The following is a 25,576-nucleotide window of genomic DNA, read 5'->3' on the forward strand; positions in this document are numbered from 1 at the left end:
AGAACATGAAGAAGGCAACAAGAACATGAAGAAGGCAACAAGAACAAGGAGAAGGCAACAACAACAAGTAGAAGGTAATAAGAACAAGGAGGAGGCAACAAGAACAAGGAGAAGGTAACAAGAACAAGGAGAAAGCAACAAGAATGAAGAGAAGGTAACAAGAACAAGAGGAGGGTAACAAGACCAAGGAGAAGGTAACAAGAATAAGGAGAGCACAAGGAGGACAAAGAGAAGACGAGAAGAACAAGAGGAAGTCAAGGAAACAAGGGGAATACAAGGAGAACAAGGGAAGGAGGGAAACATAAATAGAAGAAGGGGAATACAAGTAGTACCAGAGAACCACAAGGATAACAAATGGAACATGACGAGAAGTGCTAAAGGGGAAGAAGGAAAAAATAGGAATAAGAGGTACATATGGAGAACAAGACAAGAAGGAGAAGAAGAGGAACACAAGGAGAATAAGGGAACAAGGAGAAGAAGAGAAACACGAGAAGAATAGGGACAAAGGGAGAAGAAGGGAACCACAAGGAAAAGAAGAGATCATAAGGAGAAGGGAATACAAGGAACGCAAGAGGGTGAGTTACATTTTTATGTAACGGTCACTTTCGAAGTTATGGACCCCATTCCTAATGAGGAGAATGACGTAGTTTTACGTAAAACAAATTATTGAATTATTTGAAATACGGTATCTATCCTTGTTAATAAAACTCTATATATAGACGATGACTGTAATTCATCACTCCCGACGCCACCCTCTGATATGTTGGCTCGCACGGCAACCACTTCACACTCGCAGTTTACTCTCCGATAATTTTATTACAGTTGCCTCAGAATCTTGTAAGATAAAGAATTATTACGGCTCTCTACAGGAACTGTGCATCCCTAGTGCGAGCTCTATCCGCCTAGGCACTTGTAGGAAGCCTTATCGAGTCAAGTTGGCTGCAGCTGGAACGCTCGTCAATAAAAGCAGCTGGAGATAGAACTCGGAGAGACTTCGTGTGATATCGCAGTTTTATAGCCGACATTCTTCACGTGAGGTTCTGCAAAACGCATGGAGAATGACAGTCTTCAAGCAATGCCAAGCTACTTAGTTATATTCTTCACGTGTCAATTTGGCGCAAAGAAATCAGTTTGCAAGGACTCGAACAGATAATTAACAAGTCAATATACTTCTACAAATGTAATACTACACTATGTATTATGTAACATAAATCATTAAAAAATTCTCAATTTTCTTCCGAATACAATAATAAAATTACAGAACAAAATAATAGGTTATCTAGTACTGTACACAAGTATACAGGGTGTAACGGGTATAAGTGTCATCATTTTAACTGATGATTATTCATGTCATAAGGAAGAAAAAATGTCCTTGCAATTTTTTTCTAATTGCAATATTTAACTAATTATTAAAGTTTACAATATTAGATGTTTGGCAACGTTGCTGGAAGCGAGGAGTGGGTTTATAAGTACACAGTACAGCTCAAGCGGGTACAGACATACCGGTACAGATGCTCTGTTCTAATGCAGGAACGGACCATGATAATACTGTTGTTTACATAAAACGAGCAGCAAATACAATCTCATTAATAGAACATTATGGTAAATTTACATTTTATGTAACAATATTGCTCCATTTTATTGTATGTCTAAAAAATATAGTCCTAGGTTTATTGCATCTAATATTTATAGATTTACGTTTATTTTATTTTATTTCATTTACGTTTATTTTATTTTATTTCTGTAATTATTATATATCACTGCCACCGGGTGTATACCCAATTGTAATGTTAATAAATAAATAAATAAATACATACATACAATAATGGTTTTCTGCACAAAATCACACGAACTTTTTTGTAATGCAAAGTTTTAATCTCTTCCGCTTCCATTGTCCAACTGAGTGCCATGTTGCAAGAGGAATGGCGACGCATTCCAGTGGATATCCTACACAAACTAGTGGAGAGCATGCCTGACAGGGTGGCTGCTGTTATAGCAACAAGAGGTGGTACCGCGAGGTTCTAAAGGGGTAAAAACAGTGTCCAATTACTTTTTGGTAGATAGTGTATATCCATGTAATTCCTAAGTTACTGATTGTTGTCAGCTTGCCGGTAATGATAATACATCAATATTATTTTCTTTGCTTACTTTTTACTGTACTTTACAAAGTATACTCGTATTAAAACAATTATATTCTGTGATGGAGTTAGACGTTATCCCTGGCAGGGATGTAAATATGAATTTATGAGAGGGAGATAACTTTCCAACAGGGGGGAAATCCCACCGTCCCCCCGTTAATTCACACCCTGGCTACAAGTCAAATAGATATCACTGATTCATAAAGAATGTGTAATGTAGCTCTAAATTCTTGAAATTTTGTTGCTACAAATGAAATAGAAATAACTATTTCTGTGATAATGCTTGTAATTTTGAATTTATGAAAATGTTAATTATTCATAAATTTCTTTGCGCGACCAATTATCCGGTACAAGTTGTCGTGGGATATATTTGTTTTTGGTACGAACTGTCGTTGGGACGATTTCTTTTTTGGGGGGGGGGAGGGGACGAATTGTTGCGGGACTAATTGCACGGGACATATAGCCGTGAAATAATTATTACAAATACTAAAATTGAAGAAATAGTCATTCATCACTCTTGGGCATATGAAATCAGCGAAATCACGTACTGCGTTGCTTCTCAATACACATTAACTCCTGCATTGAATCGCAGATGTCAGAAAGCGATTCAAGTTGCACTGTAATCGTTGTGTTTTAAAATTTCGCCACGAGAGAACAGCAGCTCTGCTGCCTACGAGAGTTCGATTCTCCCACCATTGTCTGAACGTTCTATATCCCATTTGGCTTGAACAATGGCGCTCTCAATCTCCTGTTCTTATTGTTGTAAACCCCTTTATTTACGATTTGGGGCCATAATTTCGTAACAAGTTCACAGTAGCGCATTCTGCTTGTGAGCAGACTAACTACAATACGTGCTCCGATTAGTTACGTTTGAAGAGATGATTACAAAACAAATATTTTCAATTTTTTGTGCCAGTACATAAGGCGGTGAGGATGAAATGCCCCTGCCAGGTCATGATGGAATATGTGTAGAAAAAGCAGACGTAGAAGGTTCTTCTTGGAGTACTCCCGTCTCCCTCTATCATTCCACCAAAAATCTCCACTTCCCCCTAATTTCAAATCTGCAATGGTAAAAATTGACTGGGGTGAAGTTCTGGGGCGATATACTGTATGTCAGTGGCACAATAACGTAATTTGTTTGTCGGATAAAAATTTTGCCGTATGTAATTTTCTTCGCAAGTCTTACTATAATATTGTGACGACGGATTAGAGCAAAACGAAATTACAAAATTAAGTTAAATTCAGAATTATAAAGTTGATTTAAAATAAATATATTTGAAACATTATGTTAAATATTAATTTTGCAGTTCATTTTGAAGACGTTTTTCAGATAAGTCTTTGAAATACAATAAATGGATTTAATGTTGTTCTATCAATGACTTAACATGTTATACATAACATATAAAACCTTTATACTACATATTTAATTGTTGGTATTAACGTTTCCGTCGCTTTTACTTGCGACATCATCAGATACCATACTTTTTACATTCATAATATATAATAACCTCTGTTTTTGTGTACCATTGATATCAATAAAGCTAAAAGCTTAAAATAAATATACACAATTTAATATAAAATTACAAGTCTTCATTATTTAAACTAAATTAAATTTTTTTGGGAATAATATATTAAATATGAAGACTTGTTTACAATTCAGGTTTGACTATTGTGCCATACGAAATTTATTGTGAGTGTATTGAGGTATGTGAGCCTAATAGTATAACACTGATAAATTTATATCGACTCACATGCATTAAATTTGTGTTAAAATTAAGTCAAATAAGTTTCGAACACGTTGATAATATCCAATCCTACGCTACTAATTCAAATATAGAAGAATACGTCTATAATAGAAAACATTCAACGTGTTACTCTTATTACCAATATTAATTGTCTTCTTCAACAAACGCATCAACGCCTGAATTACAACTATTAATTTTAACACGTGTGAAGTGGACAGACAGAATAAATGAAGTTGTATTGGAAAGAGTCGGTGAAGAAAGAATCATGCTGAAACTGATCAGGAAGAGGAAAATGAATTGGTGGGTCATTGCTTGACAAGAAATTGCGTACTGAAGGATAACTGGAAGAAATTGTGAATGGGAGAAGAGTTCGGGGCAGAAGAAGATATCAGATGATAGACGACATTAAGATTTTTTTTTATTGGGCCATTTTACGACGCTGTATCAACATCTAGGTTATTTAGCGTCTGAATGAAATGAAGGTGATAATGCCGGTGATATGAGTCCAGGGTCCAGCACCGAAAGTTACCCAGCATTTGCTCGTAATGGGTTGAGGGAAAACCCCGGAAAAAACCTCAACCAGGTAACTTGCCCCGACCGGGATTCGAACCCGGGCCACCTGGTTTCGCGGCCAGACGCGCTGACCGTTACTCCACAGGTGTGGACACGACATTAAGATATGTGGATCATATGACGAGACAAAGAGGAAGGCAGAAAATAGGAAAGATTGGAGAATGCTGGGTTTTCAGAGAAAGAAACGTAGTTGAGCTTTTTTAATTTCCGAGAATTGAAAGAAAACATACCGCTCGTGTACCGTACATTATTTTGTGCGAAGATCGTTTATTACATACCTGAAAGAGAAATTTCTAATTAGTTGCAATGAAATCTCCATCTTGGTTTCTGTTCAATGACGGCAAATTTGCAAAACAAAAATATCTATCTTCAACATTGTTGCTTTAAAATGTTTTCTGTGTTTACTATACTCCAGCAGGCCGTGATATACGTCTGTCTTTTTTCCCCCCAATCTATGATGAGTCTGAAATCTTGTTGATTTTTTCACGGCTTCCTTAATGTTACTTGCATCACGAATGAAGTAACTTGAGTGGAGTTGTAGAGTTTACTTAATTTTTGAAAATATTTAAAAACAATAATTAACAGTGCAATTTAGGTGAAATTGCAGTGGTAAGTTTCCAATTTATAATTATTACTATACTGAACGTCTCTAAAGATAATATGTTAAAAGCCTAAAGCAGTAAAATGAATATGTCACTTAAGCGGTAAGAAGAGGGAAATTGTTATGTGTGTTAGGTTGGGAATACTGAATGTGGAATTTTAGACTTTCCGCGGATTGGTTTTGTGCGGAAACCAAGCAAATACGCACGATCTCGCACAAATGAATATATCATTCTCTCTTTCATTCGCTTATTTATTCATTTATTTATTTACAATATATGATACGTCTCCTATATTAGCGTTGTATCAGTTCACTTTTACAGTGAATTAACAACACTTAAATACCCATTGACTTGTGAGTGATTTTTTACTGTCCATAGTATTCCTTGACTTTCATGCTCTACGATGCTTGTCTGTAACAGGGGACTTGCTTCGCGTGTTATATCTAAGTAGGTAAATATTGACTTTCTTCTATATCGACGGAGAAGTGTACACCGTAGAAATGGGGAATGCTTATTCACAGAACATATGTTAATAGACAACAACCATTTAATTAATAAATCTGGAAACGTTTTCCATTCTGCGTCACAGCGGCTGCGTAACAAGTCGCCGTTCGGCCTGCCGATGTTTTAAAGATCAGGCCCGATGTCTGTCTCCCCCAGCCTAGAAATGCTAATGCCCTGAACGAGGTTTTCTTGTCTCCTGCAGAACATGTTAAATGTTTACAAGTGCAGTTTCATTAGTTCGCCGTAGAAGATAAAGCCCGCATTTCTTGCGCAGTTCCATCACTCAAGCACCGAGTACGAGACTCTCACTTAGTCAACTGATTAATTGAAATCTGCAGCGATAGAGAGATTTTGTATGTAAATTACGAATTAACTGAAGTTACCGGCATATACCGAATAATATAAGACATGGATGAATGAGTTAATTAATTAATGCACGAACGAATAGATTAGTGAATAAATAAAGGGGAGAATTGGGAGAGAAGCAAAAACTACGCTAAAAAGCATACTTCCATGGGGAAAGCGGCTGAGAGTAATGTAAGACCTTGACTTGGCAGGCTGGCTAATCGAGGACCTAATTCGGAATGGAATCATTCACTTAAGGCTGGTTCACAATAAGCCGGGAACGAGAACGAGAACGGAAATATTGTTAAAATAAATGTACTTAAATGTGAACATTCACAATTAACGAAGCTTTCCGGGGCCCGGGAACGGGAACGTGAAGGCTGGCCAAGTTTTAACTTTTCAGTTCTCGCTTCCGATCACAGCCTACTAGAGTCATTCTCTTGCCATCAAAAAGCTATTTGGTCGTCGAATATTTTGTATCAAGGAGGTCGTGATATGATTTCTTCTTTATCTACTGCTTGTAAGTAACACAGAAATTCGGTAGAATCACTTTCAATATATGCTACGTATATATACATATGACCTAAAACGAGGAATACCGAGACTTAGATGGCTGGACGAAGTGACGAAAGATTTGGTAAGGATCGGAATTCGGAATTGGAGAAGGAAAGCACAGGAGCGAGGGGCATAGAATTGTTGAAGATGCCAAGTGATGATGATGACGATGATGATGATGATTATGGTGATGTATGTGATTAGACTACCATCTGAATAGAATTCTTGAATATTCCGTATCAGACATTTTGAGGTTAGTTAACCTGTGTTCATGTTGGCTGGCTTGTGCTCATGAGAGAATGCCATTGGTCAATTATCCACAAATAACATAACAATGCGTAATATCGACTTCACATATCATTATTGATATACATATCGATATGCATATCCGTTACCGTTCTCGGTTTATTGCGAATCAAAAATCTTCACGCTCACGTTCTCCGCTTCTCATTCTCGTTATGTTTCTCGTTCCCGGTTTCTTCTGGACCAGCCTTTAGGTTTACACGTCCCATTGTGCACCCCCTCTCATGTGGTAGCTATTACGTTACGTCTACTTTCGTCTTTCCCCTTCAAATTCTCTATGTTCCTTAATATGGAATGGCGAAACTCGGAATGAGACAAGTGGACAGAAAGCTTGGAGCTCACATATTCAGTTTTTCTCGGTCCCAAACTCCCTTGCAAGGACACGTTTTCGCGTATATTTTAAAGGTCTCTCCTCTCATTTCCGTCATTGACATTGACAGGAATATCTCTTGTTAAGAGTGCATACGAAACATCCCGTGAACTCCAGTTTGATCCTCAACAGCAGGTCAATGTGTATGCATGCTTAGGGTGGAGAGGATAGTATTATGAGGATTTTTCAGGAGTTCTTCAGTAACCTCTCAACGTACAAAAGGTACTGCTTTGTTACAAGAATAAATAAACAAACTTAATTATCCTGATTCATGATGCCTAGAAAAAGTATGTGGATCCGGAGCTGGGCGGCTTGTTAGTTCTCGAGGACGCCCCATTGTGACCCGTGCTCGCGCACCCAATTGTAACCGCACACTCGGTGGCCTTTGTACCTGCCACATTGTTAATTACGTCCGTGCTTTGTCACCCGACTGCTGCTTTGTATATTTATATTCCATACAGATCGATGAGAATACTTGGAGGCTGGATCCAGATGCCTGCTCTTTGATGCCAGTGCAGTCTGCTCAAAGGGGAGCCAAGATTCCAAAGCATTGCGAACGTGCGTCCTTTGTAAATTCCGAGAGAGACTTATTATGGTCTTCGTTCTAAGCCTGCTGAATAAATGGCTGAAATGTTTCAAAAATAAAAAATGGTTATTACTTTCTTTTCCATTTACATACCAAAGACATATCTATTTATGCGCTTTCGTTGCTTAACTACTTTACTATTTCCATTTTAAAAAATCCCGAATCCAATATCCTGAATCACGATTCCCCCGAAAAGAAAGAGTACCGAACGCAATATCCGGAATCCATTTTTCCAAAATGCTAATAATTCCAAATTTGAAATGTTAAAATTTTTATAATTAACTGAATGAATGAATGAAGCCAGTGTGTCCCATGAAGGGCTAGGGCCTCCTACAGGAGGGGAAGCTCGGTTGGTGTGGTTCACATGATGAACTATTTCACGTGAACAATGTTCACATTCACATTCACTATGTGAGATACACTAGAGTTTGTAAAATTTTAGTTCTATATGAGTTTGTTCACTATCTGTCTCCACTCGTTCTGTTGCGGGCCTTGGCTGACCAGTTCCCTCCCAGCTGCCGCTTGAATGTATCTGCCAATCTTCTTCTTGGCCTGCCTTGTGTTCTCCTTCCTATATACGGGTCCCACATGGTGGTTTCTCGCGCCCATCTGCCTTGTTGCTGCATTGCTACATGATCACCCCACTTCCACTTCGTTATGAAGGCTTTTTCTGTGATGTTCTCAGAAGCTGTAATTTTCTGCAGTGCCGTGTTGGAGACTAGGATTATTAAATTAATTAATATTAGGCTAAGTAAAATGTATCTCAAAGAAACTTACAGAAGAGTTCGTACAGGCCAGCTTCTGTCTGATGCTTTTCCTACTTACTGCTGGCTAAAGCAAGGAGATGCATTATCACCTGTACTTTTAACTTCGCTCTAGAATATACTCGTATCATTAGGAAATTTCAGAATAACAGAGAGGGTTTGAAATTGAACGGGTTACATCAGCTTCTTGTCTATGTGGATGTCCTGAATATGGTAGGAGGAAATCCACAAACGATTAGGGAAAACATGGAAATTTTACTTCAAGCAAGTAAAGCGATAGGTTTGGAATCAAACCCCGAAAAGAGAAAGTATATCATTAGTCTCGTGACCAGAATATTGTACGAAATGGAAATATAAAAATTGGAGATTTATCCTTCGAAGAGGTGAAAAAAATTCAAATATCTTGGAGCAACAGTAACAAATATAAATGACACTCGGGAGGAAATTAAAAGTAGAATAAACATGGGAAATGCTTGTTATTATTCTGTTGAGAAGCTTTTGTCATCTAGTCTGCTGTCAAAAAATCTGGAAGTTAGAATTTATAAAACAGTTATATTACCGGTTCTTCTGTATGGATGTGAAACTTGGATTCTCACTTTAAGAGAGGACCAGAGATTAAGGGTGTTTGAGAATAAGGTTCTTAGGAAAATATTTGGGGCTAAGAGGGATGAAGTTACAGGAGAATGGAGAAAGTTACAAAACGCAGAGCTACAAGCATTGTATTCTTCACCTGACATAATTACGAACATTAAATCCGAACATTTGAGATGGTCAGGGCATGACACAGTTTTGAACTCGTCTTAATGTGTGTAATCAATGTAACATGATTAAAGTATGTAGTGCTATTTGAAAAATTGATGTCGTCACGTGTATCTTGTACCATAATGTAGTTACATGCACCAAATCTCCACACTCATGTTAGCCCCTCGTTCTAACATAACGCTCAAAAAACAAAAATTTCAATACTTCCCCAAACAAAAAAGTTATAATAGGTGCACAAGTTATGGGACACTTTGTATAAAACCCATGAACCTCGGTTTCTTCTCAAGCTGCGTCTCGACTGTGTTTTAGAAATCGCATAAGGATTCAGACCTCGATCGCGGTTTAAAAGCCGAGGTTTGGAACCACGATTTCGTCCGTGTTTTAGAAATTGACTCTAAGGTCCAGTAACTAACGCAGGAATACATTATTTTTAGGTCTGTCTTCTTACAACCCAGCAAAAGTACATGTTCATAATATTTTACATAATACATTTAAGGAAAGGTTGAAAAGATTAGACTGAAAATGTAATTTGTGGGTGCAGTGTAATAATCTAAGTTGTGTCATGTAATTAATTAAGTTGATCTGTAATTAATTAAGATGATATGAAATTAAGTAGATATGTAATTAATTAAGATGATATGTAAATAATTAAGGTGATATGTAATTACTTAAATTGGTAATATTTGGGTGAAATCGGTTAGGTTTACTTTTGCTTATTGTAGGCATTATTATAGAGTAGTTTTTATTTATAGTCCTAGGTTTATTGCATCTATTTATTTATAGTTAGAAATAAAATTTAGGTTTATTTTATTTTTTATTGCTGTAATTATTGTATTATTGTAATGGTATTATTGTATATTATATACCACTGCCACCGGGTCTATACTCAATTGTAGTGTTAATAAATACATACACATACATACATTACGTTTATGTTTTCTTTGTTTATGAGATAATTGAATGGATGAGTTCTTCATTGATATGTATTTATTTTTTTTATTTTATTGGGTTATTTTACGACGCTGTATCAATATCTAGGTTATTTAGCTCTAAATGATATCAAGGTGATAATGCTGGTGAAATGAGTCCGGGGTCCAGCACCAAAAGTTACACAGCATTTGCTGTTATTTGGTTGAGGGAAAACCCCGGAAAAACCTCAACCAGGTAACTTGCCCCTACCGGGATTCGAACCCGGGCCACCTCGTTTCGCAGCTTGATATGTATGAATGAATGAGCGACAGTGAATGATTGGTAGTGTGAATGATCAACGAGCGACCTAGCAAGGTGCCTGCTACTTAATAAAACTCTTCCAGACGTTATTCCACTTACGTGCCGTGTTATTGGTTGTGGCAGCGTCAATATTGACCCCTGGCGCATCGTGTTTGCGCCGACATTGTCACTATGAAATTGGTTCGTCTTTTGTTGCCCTCCGAGATCCAATCTCTTCGAGCCCCGCGATGTGTTCAAGCAGCAAGACTCAAGTGCCGCCGCGCCGCCCGTTACGACAGACTCCGCTCCCTCTATATCGCCGCTACCCATGCCTTACTGCACATCAGAATCTCGGCGCTTTCATGGTTGCATCGGTAAGCTGACTTTCGAATAATAACTGAAGCAGCAGAAATGCGATTTCTGAGAAGTGTCAATAGGATGGACACCAATAGAGAGCGTGGCGAAGATACAGGGAAGGGATCGACAAATTTTGTACCTCTATATAAAGCAAAACAATATCGGATAAACTAAAGGGATTATATTGCTACAAAGGTGGAAAGTGCAATCGCAAAAAGGTTGTTAGATATATATGCAGACAAAGAAAATACAATACAACTTTTGTTGTGTGTTGCACACTTAAGCTTTATTCACACTTATTGTTTTTCAGAGGATTTATACGTTCTAAATATTTTGTTTTCTCGAAATTTACACTGAAAACATAAGAATGCAGTGACCTTTTTTTTTAACAACCGCGTAATGACGCGTGCGTGAGTGTAGGTGTGGCACAACGTGAAACCAAAATTTTCGGAATATGTATTATATATCTTTCTCGTGTTAAATTTTACCGTACCTGGTTAACATGTTTCAGCCTGTTATTGGCCTTCTTCAGAACTGGTTGTTGCTGGTCTTGGCGCCTTTTGTTTTATTTCCTTTGGGGGTGTGTTTGTGTAGTGTAATGTGGAGTCAAAGTGTTGTTCTAAAATTGAGATGTGTGTTAAGAATTCCATTTGGATGTGTTTTTGTGTATCTGTATATTTCGTATTGTTGTAGTGTGTTTAGTTTCTGGCTTTTTGGCAGGATGTGCAATATTTCCATGTATGTGTTGATGTCTCTGTAGGTGTGGTTGGCATTTGTGATGTGTTCTGCATATGTGGAGGTGTTTTGTAATTTTGTTATGGCTGTGATGTGTTCTTTGTAACGTGTTTGACATGATCCGCCTGTCTATCCTATGTAGAAGTTGTTGCAGGTGTTACATTTGAGTTTGTATAGGCCTATGTGATTGTATTTATTTGTTTGTGTTGTTTGTGTGTTGAGATGTTTTTGTAGAGTATTATTTGTTCTGTATGCGATGTTGTAATTCAATTTCTTGAATGAGGTTGCAATCTTGTGTGTGTTTTTGTTTTCGTATGTTAGTGTGATGTGTTTTTGTGTGTTTATGTTGTATTCTTATGTTTTTTGTGATTATGTTTTGTCTTTCGTATTATGTTGTCTATTATGTTGGGGTTGTATCCGTTTTCTTGTGCTCTGTATTTGATTGTGTTTAGCTCTTCTTTGTAATCATGTTGGTTCATTGGTATGTTGAGTAGTCTGTGTACCATTGTTCGAAATGCAGCTTGTTTCTGTTGTGTTGGGTGATTGGACGTGTTGTGTATGTGTGTTGTTGTTGTGGGTTTTCTGTAGACTTTGAATGTGTGTTTTTTTGTCGACTTATTTTATTGTGATATCTAGAAAATTTGTGTATTTATGTTTTATTTTGTATCTCGCGACACCCCTCAGCTCTCTTACGTCCCCCAAGAGGTCGCGACCCATACTCTGGGAACCATTGTCATATGTCATATGTGGTAAGCTATTCGTTATTTCCTGAAACCTACTTGCGAGTGAGGGGAAGCAGAAAGTGGACTTAGAAGCTTTCCTCTCTCGCTACGCTTCTACTCGCAGCTAGCTAACTCCCTTATCCCCACCATAAGGTTCTAAATGTAAGACACGGCGCACATATGCATTTGATTTCACAATATGAATGACTTATAACTACATATCTATTTCCACAAGTTTGTGGGCTTCTGTCCCCAACGACAACGAATTAAAGGAGGCAATTGTGTGGGAACCATTTCATCCGAGACTGATAAACAAATTCGCTAGAAATCATTCAAATGTATACATGTTTGTAGGCGTTTTCTAGAGTTGCAAGATGACACCTTTACCAAATAAGAAGGCCCAGCAAGAATTGTACATTAATTTTCTAAACGACCACCTCTTTTAAAAAATAAATACGACGTGATTGCAAAAAGAGCTCAAAGAGGTGCAGGAAGAACGAGCTTACAGATTTATTTTACACAAAAAAGTTTAATGTCTTAATAAACAAAGAAAAATATGAACTCTAATATTTTACGACGCTTTATCAACATCTAAGTTTATTTAGCGTCTGAATGAGAATGAGTCCGGGGTCCAACACCGAAAGTTACCCAGCATTTGCTAATACACGGTTGAGGGAAAACCCCGGAAAAAACCTCAACCAGGTAGAGGCTGGTTCACAATAAACCGAGAACGGAAACGACAACGAGAACGGAAATATTGTTAAAATAAATTTATTTAAATGCGAGTATTCACAATAGTTAATTGTGAATGCTCACATTTAAATACATTTATTTTAACATTACTTCCGTTGTCGTTGTCGTTTTCATTCCCGGTTTAATGTGAATCAGCCTTAACTTGTCCCGACCGGGAATCGAACTCGGGCCACCTGGTTTCGCGGCCAGACGCGCTAGCCATTACTCCACAGCCGTGGACCAGTCTAATATATACAGTCACGAAACTCAATACGTAGTAAATATGCATCCGTAGATAGTTGGTAACCACTAGGATCGCTAATATCGCCTCATTACTGACAATGCGAAATAGTACTAACACAGTCTATTGTTCCTAGCACCCTCACAACTCAAGCTTCCTGACTGTATATACTAGACTGTGCTAATACCATATCCGTTTAATATTTGTGTACTGATATTTTATAACAGAATTAAACATAACAAGTTTTACCACACCACTGGCTTACAGTAATTTTACTGTAGAAACAGTGTTGCCATTAACAAACACGTTTTAGTTTTGGTGTACTTTTTAATGACAGAAACAAGCGCAAAATTTTCAACTACACCAGTGACGTAATAAGAGGGTTTTACTACTTTTAAATGGCTACCGTTGCTTTAATGAAGTACCTAGGTGTATTAGCTTCACTATATAATCCACAGTAGTTACTGTTTTTAGTGTGATCAAGTTGAAAAGAAAGATTTTTTGTTTTGAGTAAATCTGGGGGTTTACGTTGTAGTGGCTGAAATAAATTCTAGGAATTTACGTTGTAGTGGCTGGAATATTTCTAGAAGTTTACTCACATACTTTTGGTTTTTTTATTGTAGGAGCTTACACTTTAACGTTCCATATTTTTTTAGTTTAAGTTTCCCGCTTGTTTGTCTCGGCACGTGCTAGCTTCAGTAAACCGGTTATGTGTGAGTAGAAGAATCCATTCAGAGAGAGAAGTACGTAAACAGCATCGTTTCAAATCATATTATGTCCACTGGTGGACAAAATTCAATTTGATACATTTTCGTATAGTTTCGGATGCGGTCTTTCACGCTGTGGAATCTGATTGTATCAAATCGTATTCGCTAAAAGTGTAAATGATTACTTAAAAGTAGCGGTTGTTTCAAATCGTATTCAGTCTTTTATAGCGTCTGTATTACGTCCAATATTCATGTTATAGAACTGGAATAAATAAAATTAATTAATTACTTTCTTATGTAAGTTATATTGGCAATCTGGCGCACTTTTCTCTACAATGCTGCATATTCAATACGGACAATACAGACTTTTCCTTGTGAGCTGTGAGTGATGGAAGTTGCTTCCAATATGGAACAAGAAACTATTGTAGGTGACAGTTCAGGAGGACGCGGAAAGAAGCAAAAGCAAGTAAAACATGCACATAAACTGAAATCTTACGCACGGTACGTAAAAAATAGATTTTAATGAAGAATGCACGGATTGTGAGACCCTATGCAAACATTTATCACACCCCGGAAATCATTTCATGAATGTAGGAATTCTCTAATTTTAATTTAATTTAATACAATATAAGTCAACATTCAAATCTTCGGGTCTTTACCTCTTTCTTACGCATCAGAGTATTTACCAATTTATGGGGTGATGTTGGAAAGGGAAATGGGCTGAAAACCACTCTCAAATTTTTTAAATGTAAAATTATTGTTTCATTGCTTTCTACGACCTACAGGCCTAGTAACGTATGGCAGAAAGGAATAGTTAAACAGCAGCGGCTTATTTCAATTGTGTGAAGCTTTACATTTCTATGCTAACATCACCGATGCAGTTACTGTGGTAACTGGCAATGAGAATAATGGTAGTATGGCAACTTGTGGCTGCTTAGAAGAAGAACAAGGATTCCAAAAAAATGTGAAAAATATTCAAATATCACGAATCCAGCCGGATGGATTTTATGAAAACCCTGTAGGCCTATATTTCTTTTTTTGTATTAACAGAATAATGTTTTATTTAACCCTTGGATATATACAAGAATTTTTACACACTGTTGCATATGATGGGTCTCCCGGACCCATGTTTTATTAACATTGAAATTGCTGTTGTAAAACATTTATAGCTACTTGTTTTGGAATTCTACACCTGTGTATTAATGGTTAGCGCGTCTTGCCGGGAAATCAAGTGGGACGGGTTCGAATTCCAGTTGGGGCAATTTACCTGGTTGAGGTTTTTCCGCAGTTTTCTCTCAACTCAATATGAGCAATTGCTGGTAACTATCGGTGCTGGACCCCGAACTAATTTTACCGGCATTATCATCTTCATCTCATTCGGACGATAAATAACCTAAGATGTTGATACAGCATCGTAAAATAACCTACTGAAAATACTTTTTTTGGAAAGAATGATATCACAAATTTTAATAATAACAAAAGTAGAGTTAGTTCAATTACAATATGGCTAAGTATAGGTTTCCGTCTCATCAACAAATTAGACTATAACATACACGTTTTACATTTCACATGTGAAATAATTTACTCAAATAAAGTTTTTAAGTCTATCAAAAGAATCTGAAGCATTTTATGAAGTTTTTCTCAGTCATTTTCACATGTCACACACACAAGATTAGAATGCTCTTTACAAATTGTTTTATTGCACTTTACACATCGCATAGTAGTCTTCCGGCTGATTTTTGAAGGGCAAATATGACATCTGTTTTTCATTGCAGGTTCTGCACCATCTTTTTCATTCCTTCTTTCTCTCTCCGGGATGACTTTGAAAATTCTTAGTGACTCCAGCAAAGGCTTTTTGATTTGTGGAAAGTTGACTATCTGTAGCATATGTGGTTTCACAAGTTCCAAGCTAAGTTCTTTCAGAAAAAGCCTTCTCTTGTGAGATATTCCACTGTGGTAATCTGGGTGTTGTTTAGAATATAATATTTCTGCATTCAAAGCGGCAATGTCAAGCATGTTGTAATACAAAACCAGGGGCCATCTTTTAGTGATTCTTTTTGTTGTGTATGTTCGAACTTTTTGATCCATGAGATCAACACCTCCTTTAGTTTTGTTATACTGTAGAATAATTTCTGGTTTCTTCTTTGGGGATTGAGAATCAATACTTTTGTCATGGTGCATTGTACTCAACAACACTACAGCTTTATTCTTTTTGGGTACGTAGCTAACTAGTGTGGTGTAGTCCTTGAATGCGAATTCAGATGAAAGTACTTCTCTCCCTTTGTTAGCAAGAAACTGTATGGGTATTTCAGGCTTATTCATTCGCAGAGTACCAACTACTGTCAATTTTTTTGATAGTAATTGTTCTGCAAGAGACAAACTTGTGAAGTAGTTGTCCATAGATAAATTCCTTGCAGAGTCATATACTGTTTCTGCAAGTTTTAAGACTATGTTTGCCGCCAGGTTTTTCTGAGGAGGACCACCAGCTGGTTTTCCACTATAAATTATACCATCAATTGCATAGCCGGTATGCGATTCACACAACCAATTTATCTTTATGCCATACTTAGCTGGCTTTTTGGGTATCTATTGCAGAAATCGACAGCGCCCGCGAAATGGAACAAGTTGTTCATCAATTGTAAGAAATGCTTCTGGGATGAGGGATTTCTTACAGTTATCGATGAATAATTTCCAGACATAACTGAATGCAGCTAATGTATCTGTTTTCAGTCTTTCATCTCGTGTACGCTTATCATCGAAGCGAAGATGTCTTCTTATGGTTTCAAATCTTCCAACCGACATGCTGGCATGATAAAAGGGATTCGAACATGGATAAAGAAACATTTCTCTCACAGAAACATCCCAGCTCTTCTTCATTCCAGCATGAATTACTATCCCAATAAAAGCATGGAGTTCTTCGATCGTAATGTTCTTCCAATGTCTTCTACCTGCATTCGCACGTCTACCTTCGAGGTTTGAGCAGTGAAGTATTTCACTCAACATATTTGGTGACAGAAAAACAAAGAATGCATCGCAGGGGTTTGTAGTACTTACATCTCTTGCTGGTCCTGGAGCGTTCCGTAAGATATTGTGTGATGCAACTCTTCCTCTTTGTGCTTGGAGTCTTGGACCACACTGTTCCATTTCGACCTAAGAAGCAATCACTAGTGTCTCAAAATTGTCCATTGTCCATAACCTCATTATCACTTGCATTTTCACTCGTTTCACTGGAGTCAGATGTGACCTCTAAATCATTGTCATTCTTATTTTGGCTAGGCGGCACATAATCACCATCACTATCATCAGAGAAAACACTACCATCTTCTGTAATATCATCATCACTATCACATTCATCCAACCACTTCCCATTTTTTTATCACATTCGGTATCAGTTGCACATACAGATTTAGATTTCCTCAACTTTTTCACTGCATTCGAAGAAGCCATTTTCACTATTCTTCACTAATCACTGGTTCTCCGGCAAACGACCCGTGGAATACAGTCATCCATCTGTGTGTGTTAACAAAGATAAATTATTATAAAATTATTATGTTCAACAATTTGACTTTCATTAAATACCAAGCTTTACTTCTCAATTTTCCCTTGGGTCCGGCAGACCCATCATATGTAAAGGACAGGGTAGAACACAAAACAATTATTTAGTAAAAAAGTAATTCGATTTTCTCCTGAAAATAACATTGCATGAAAGATGAAGGGTTTTGTGACGAAGTCACAGACACTCATTGTCCTAGTTTTTAAATAAATATGCAAACATCAGCTATGAACATAGCAGTGGGCCTGGGAGACCCATCATATGCATCCAAGGGTTAATAATAACAATAATAATTGTTTTATGCATTAATTTATCTCATTAAAGATATTATGACAGCTGAAAGAATTTATGAACATTCTGTATATCAAAATGTTTAATTTGAAAATTGTAATTTTATATTAAGAGATAATATTTTTCCTTAATAATAATAATAATAATAATAATAATAATAATAATAATAATAATCATGACTGGTTATTTTATGTATTTGCATCATTAAGGATTTTTAATTACGAACATCTGTACAATTATTAGATCAAAATGTATTATGTCCAACACATTTTCCTTCGATTTCAGGAACAGAATTGAAAATTGATTTCATTTTTTTCAAGTTCCTTCAAGTACTCCTCAAGCATAATAACTTCACATTTTTCATTTTGTGAAAAAATACCCATATTAGGAGTAATCAGTTTTTCGTTCTTCGTGTAAAATTTGTTTTTTTTTTTTTTTTTTTTTTTTTTTTTTTTTTTTTTTTTTTTTTTTTTTTTTTGGACAAATACGATTTGAAACGATGCTCCTTGATGTGAGCCAACTACCTCCTCTCGGCTTGTCGCTTGTAAGGAAGAAACTTAACATTTTAAACAATGAGTATCCTGTTTCGAAGCTGTGACTGGACTGTATACAGCTATCGTAACAACCCTAAAAACTAAAAAAAATACGAGTATTCTGAACTATTTGAGCGCATGGTTTATTCGTTAGTGGTAAACAAAATCAACCAGTCAAAAATGATTAATATTTTTGTAAAATAATCACACGTTAATAAATGGGTATCATATGTGTTAGGACAAGTTTGTCAATTTCGTGAAATTTTCTGGATTGAAGTTTGAAATGTAATTTATCAGCCAGCTTCCCCAATAAACAGTTAAGATGTCCTAAAAACAATATTACAGTTTTCAAGAAAAAGTGATATAAATTTATGTGCTGTATTACAGATCACTTAACTATGACGTTCTAAATTTCTTTTGTGAAGATTTTACGGATAAATCGCAATATAGCGAACGCCAGTAGGGGAAGTTATCCCCACTCACATGAAATGTGTATTCGACACAACACTCGCCTATCACGTAGAGTGTCTGTTGAGCTAGTAGGGGAAAAGTGCAAGGGGTCTTGGGCGGAACTTCTACGTTCGCTATATTGCGATTTGCCCGATTTTACTAAGTCGACTTGACTTGTTCTTCGCGCTTCGTCTTCAAATGCTAGACCTATTTGAAATGTTTAAATTCCACTCCATTTATAAGTTTTTCTGACTTACGCGTTCTTTTTGCATTCTCATACAAACGCATAATAAAGATCCAGCAAGAAAATACGGACAGACAAATTTTTACGTTTGACATGTTACGGATATCAGTAGAAATATTTTTTTTTCAATAACAAAGGAAAAATTTCCTTATCTACTTTGGTATATCTGGCAGTATTTACACACTATGAAGGAGCATAAGAGAAATGGGGGAAGATCTCTATGCTTTCATAAGCTCAGTTCTAGATGAGTTGGTGTCAGCTTTCGGCAATAAACTCTTGCGACTTCTATAACATACTTTACAAACACCAATTTTCTAACTTACTGTATATTTTTTTATGCTACACGCACTTCACTTATTTACACAAATTTGTTACACTAGCACATAAAGCAACCTTTGTTTGGCCAAAATCCACAAATTAAAGTCTCTTTTTGATCTTTTACGTTTATAGACAGCTCTGCAGTCTCTTTGATGAGTGACCCGCAATATTCAGCCGGCATACTTGCATTCCACCTTCCACTGAAGCGCTTTTCGAAGGTAGATATTTCTTGATGAAACCTCTCCCCGTATTCATCGCTTACAGCACCAAGGTTTTTTGGAAAGAAGTTCAGGTGGCTGTCAAGAAAGTGTACATGTTGCATTCCGTAAGGTGAAAGTAGTCCAACATTTCACTAACATTAAATAACTATTCTTTTTGGAGAAACAGTACGTGCTGGACAAAAACTAACTGCAGATTCGTTTTTGCCATTACAAAATACATCTTATACACATATTCCTATATAAAGGACAAATTTCATGTTGTACAGTGTTACTGATTGAGATGGTTATTGAATGCCTGGATATGTGTGTAGAAATGTGTTACGACACGTTTTGTATGTAATAGTCTATAGATTTATATGTAGGATAAATGAATATTCGCTGTTCTAATGCGTAATACGAACTAAACTGTATTGAATAGAAGTCAGCTATATACTAATTCTCTAACCTTAGCGTCGCTTTAGCTTTTGTTGTCTGTCGATAGTACGCGACGCTAATCTTTCCCACGCTCGACTCAGGGAAAATCGACATACTGTTTCCACGGCAGTTGCTTTCGATCTGTAAAAGTAAATAATTGACAGCATTTATCTGAGCTAAACCTGTTTCCTAGCGAACGCCTGTATATACAGTGTGAACCGCAAGTAATGGCATTAATTTCAGGCGGTTATTCTTCGAGATATTCAAACAAAACAGTTAAATACAATTCAACTCGTTTTTCCTTTCTCTTCGAGACAAAAATTGTTTTACATAAAACATTTCATAGCGTGTTTTGGGAAACCCATTGATTTAATCCCCAACATGCTCAGTCAATTTAAAAGAGCAATGTACTATTATAATACTTAAATCATTGAAATAATTTTTGTGTCGTTCTCTAAGTGCAGACATTTCATTCGAACAAATATAACTCTTTCGTTTTACAAAGGAATTAAAGATATTAGTACATTTGTTCGTATCAAATTTCCGTACATTTAAAGGGCACAACTAAAATTCTTTCAGTCATTTATTATCACAATACACTACTCTCTTAAATTGACTGAGCATATTGGGAATTAAACATGCTATGGAATGAATGAATGTATGTATGTATATTTATTAACACTGCAATTGGGTATACACTCTGTGGCAGTGATACATAATATACAATAATGACATTACAATAATTAAAGTAATAAAATTACAATAATTACAGCAATAAAAAATAAAAAACTTAAGTAATAAATTTAATGCAATAAACCTAGGAATATAAATAAAAACTACACTATAATAATGCTTACTATAAGCAAAAGTAAACCTAACTTATAAGTACTTCTAATAAACCCAACTATTATAAACTTAAGTAATTACAAGTGATCTTAATTAATTACATAACTTAATTAATAACATTACAATAATTAAAATAGTAAAATTACAATAATTACAGCAATAAAAAAATAAAATAAACCTAAGTAATAAATTTAATGCAATAAACCTAGGACTAAAATAAAAACTATGCTATAATAATGCCTACTATAAGCAAAGGTAAACTAACTTATAAGTACTTCTATTAAACCCGACTATTATGAACTTAAGTAATTATAAGTGATCTTAATTAATTACATAACTTAATTAATAACAATACAGTAATTAATGTAATAAAATTACAATAATTACAGCAGTAAAAATAAAATAAACTTAAGTAATAAATTTAATGCAATACCTAGGACTATAAATAAAAACTATTCTACAGTAATGCCTACTATAAGCAAAAGTAAACTAACTTATAAGTACTTCTATTAAACCAAACTATTATGAACTTAAGTAATTATAAGTGATCTTAATTAATTACATAACTTAATTAATAACATTGCAAAAATTAAAGTAATAAAATTACAATAATTACAGCAATAAAAAATAAAATAAACTTAAGTAATAAATTTAATGCAATAAACCTCGGACTATAAATAAAAACTATGCTATAATAATGCCTACTATAAGCAAAAGTAAACTAACTTATAAGTACTTCTATTAAACCCAACCATTATGAATTTGAGTGATTATAAGAGATCATAATTACATAACTTAATTAATTACACATTAACGTAATTAATTACACATTAACTTAATTAATTACATGACACAACTTACACATCAAATGTTTCAAATAAAATAATTTTTATCTCGAAATGAAGCAAAAACGAGGAAAATTGCACATAACTATTTTGTTTGAAATATCTTAAAGAATAAACCCCTGCAATTAATGATATTACTCACGGTTCATCCTGCATATTGGAAATTTTATATTATTAAGATAACATGATTTATTTTAGGGTATGTATGAATAAAATGATTCAAATTAACCATTTAAATACAAGTTATGATATGCAGGCTATGGTCAAACAGTAATCATACTGTTCAAATAGATGGAAAATTTGCATATGAAAAGTAATTAGAATTTAACAGAAAAATGTACATGTAGAGTTTAATTAGAGTTTGAAAAAAAATGATCCTGAATACGTAACTAGGAGTAGGCCTATAAGCTGGTGGTCTTGTCAACAAGAAGGAACGGTATCTATGAAAACAGATCTTGATTGAATGACGTTGCAAATTGAGGGAACTCGTTATAGTGGTTCTACATAGACGGTTTATTTTTATAGACTTATATAAACAGTGATCCGAGAACATCCCCGATGAAACAAAGCGAATGCAGAAGCGAGATGGATTTAAATGGTCGATTCCAATTACGCATTTCCTGTCATCATCGACAACTGCATTCGTTTCAATATTAACGACTCCTCCAAACAAATTCTGGCATTAATATTTGACGAGTGCTTCTCGATGGTGGCTTCCATTAATTTCGCAACATTTGAAGGGCTCGCAATTCACAGTTTCACAGCAAACACTTGCTACAGATGGGTCGACCCACTTCAGCGCTAGAGCCTCTGTCATGTTTATTTGTTAATGTTAAACGTTGTACCACCATTATGCACACAATGTGCTACTATGAGTGACATTACAGGCGGAATTTTAAATGGAACTCATGTTCCAATTACTTTGCAATTAAATACAGAAATGAAATTACTTTTGAAAGTCGTTCTTTGTAATTCAATTGGTAGTTTTTTTCATCAGATGAAGATTTTATTCCTGGCGGCGAAATATACAGGGTGATTCATAAGAAAGAGGAAATATTGTGTTTGTTTTCATACTCTCCACCTTTAGTCCATCCCCACAGATAATACAAAGGAGTAAGGTCTGGGGGCCTTGGTGATCAAAGTGCGTGACCACCGCTGCCGATCTATCTTTCGGGGAATGTCGAATTCAAATTATGTGTCAGCTGACGGCTAAAATTATCAGGGGCTTCGTCATGATGCAAGAACATACCCATCTTTATAGTCCAGGAAATTCGTCAGTTAAGGTATATGTACACGTTTACATACAAAAAATTTTGTTTTGTATAATTTTCTCTGTAAAATTTTTATACAATTGAGAATGGTACCAGAAAGAGAATGAAGTGAACAGAACCCTTGAAATTACGTCTAAATTGTTTTTTTAAATTATTTTGTTTATAATTTTGACATACAACTTAAAACATGATAGCCCATGCAGTTTTTAAGATAGATCCATAGTTTTTTTTTTCACTTTTTTATAGCTAAAACTATTCTTTAGTGCCTGACATAGAGCTATTTTTTATTTTTATTCACATTAATTAAATATTACCATATATGTAACTTACAATGATATTTTATGTTGTATAAATCATGTAAAAATCCATAGATAATTATTAATTATATTAATGTTATTTTACTCATTGTCAGGCACTGGGGGACATTTCAAGCTTCAAAATGACATCAATGTCTTCTTGGTATCACTATATTTGACTGAGATATCATGTTTGAAAGAATTAAATATTCTAAAGTTACTATTTACAGGAAATGAGCCACAAACTTTCAGAGCGTAGAAGACTCCATCATCATATGTCATGTCGGTCCAGTTTCAGCTTCTTTCTGCCTCTCAAATACCTCCGCCTTGTTTTAATTTCAAGTGTTGAATGTTTTTTTTTGGCATTTTTGTCCCTATTTCCATTGATGCAACAAATCCTGCGATGGTGTTTGTCCCAGGGTTTATGCCCATCCTCCTCAGAATTGTAATTTCTATTTTGGATTCTTATTAAAATGACGTACATCATTGACACACAAATTTACAGTTTTATGACTAACAGCAAAAGATTATAAATTACTTCATTGTGTAACAAAGTTATTTTCAATCTAATGATCATGCCCAGATATCTATGCTTCTATTTCGGGACTAGAAAGAAGTTTATTTTACAAGCAATGCTCGACGAGGGGATTGACTGCTACGAAGATCACTCCAAAAGTATGTGCACTCCAAAAGTAAGTGACCGTGGCTGATGACGCAGCATTTTGGAAAATGGGACTTATCTGAAAAACCATAAGGCATAAATCGAAAATTCTTACATCAAATTAAAGAGGAGAAAATTCTCTATTGCAATAGTTATATTTTGAAAATTCTAATTTTTCTTTGCGTTTTGTGGGTGTACATATACCTTAAACCTTCTATATTAATTTCCTTTTCCATGACGTTAAATCAAGGACAATTTCAACAGCTGATTATAGTACAAACTGAAAGGGACCTAAAGTCGGCAATGTTATAATCACATAAACGACTTTGGGTCCCTTTTCTGCTGTCGACATTCAGTCAGTAAAACTCATTCTGCGAGATTTTGTGGCAAACAATAAAACTACATCCTAGTTTAGTATGTAAAGAAAGCCTAGAGGTAGCACAAGATGTCAAAACATAGAAATGCAGTTTTACACCGCAAACTTTCATTTTTTTCTCATGTAAAATTTATTTTCACGACTTTAGGTCCCTTTCTGCGCAACGGGTCACATATGTAGCTGCAAAAAAAGTCTAAATGTGGCGATATGTATATTCTACATAATGCAACGAAACAAGGATGTGAAAATATTTATTGTGTCATTTAAATATTTAAAAAGTTGTCTCGATATTTTATGTTCGTTAGGTAGCCTTTGCTCAATTTTATATTATAAACCTTATTATTAAAAATTATATTTATTGTGAATATCATTTACTTCTGCTTCCAGTTTCTAGTAAACATTCGTGTACGTATCTCATTAATATTTCTAATGTACACGTATAGGTCTAAATTCCTTGTATTGTATTTATTAACATTCCATACATTGTTTTACAGCTAGAATATGGAACAAGTCAAAAAAACTTAATACTATTATAAACTCTTAATTTATAGTCACAGTCTAGATCAAATTTATACAGATGAGATTTACAATATAGTCTACTAGTACAACACATAGTTTTAGTATCAATTTCATGAAGTGTTATTGAATGTCATGAATTCACATACAGAATAGAAGGCGTGAGAAATTAGGTACTTCTTTAATTTGGCCCTAAATAACGTTATGTTCTGAGTTTCATTTTTTATATCGATAGGGAGCCTATTAAAAATTTTTACTGCCATATAACGCACTCCTTTTTGATAGCACGACAGACTTGTCAATGGAGTATGAAAGTCATTTTTGTGACGTGTATTTATGCTATGAACTGTTGAATTGGTTACAAAGTTTTCACGATTACATACGAGGAAGATTATTAATGAAAAGATATAGTGACAAGCCATGGGCATTATTTCTAGGTGTTTAAAAATAGTCCTACACGATTCCCTAGATTTGGCACCTACTATTATTTTAATTACTATTTTTTGTAATAGGAATATACTGTTATTATCTGTGGAATTTCCCAAGAATATTATTCCAAAACTCATTACCGAGTGGAAGTATGCGAAGTATAATGTTTTTAAGGTATCTTTTGCATAGATCTAATAGCAAAACATGCTGAATTCAGTTTGGGGGTAATTTCTTTAATATGATTTTTCCAATTTAACACATTATCGATTTTTAAGCCAAGAAATTTGGTTGTTGTTTCGAGGTTGAATTTGAATTTGGACAGGATTTAAATTGAATTATGTTAGTTTTGTTTCAATTTAATA

The 25,576-nt window shown here is 35.2% G+C and overlaps 1 protein-coding gene across 1 annotated transcript in view; it reads left to right on the forward strand.

Annotated features, from left to right (window-relative positions):
- The window catches only part of LOC138698335 (uncharacterized), a 965,071-nt gene that overhangs the window by 302,275 nt on the left and 637,220 nt on the right, over positions 1-25,576 (forward strand). The window lies entirely within an intron of this gene.

Source organism: Periplaneta americana, chromosome 4 (genome assembly GCF_040183065.1).
Source record: "Periplaneta americana isolate PAMFEO1 chromosome 4, P.americana_PAMFEO1_priV1, whole genome shotgun sequence".
NCBI lineage: Eukaryota > Metazoa > Arthropoda > Insecta > Blattodea > Blattidae > Periplaneta > Periplaneta americana.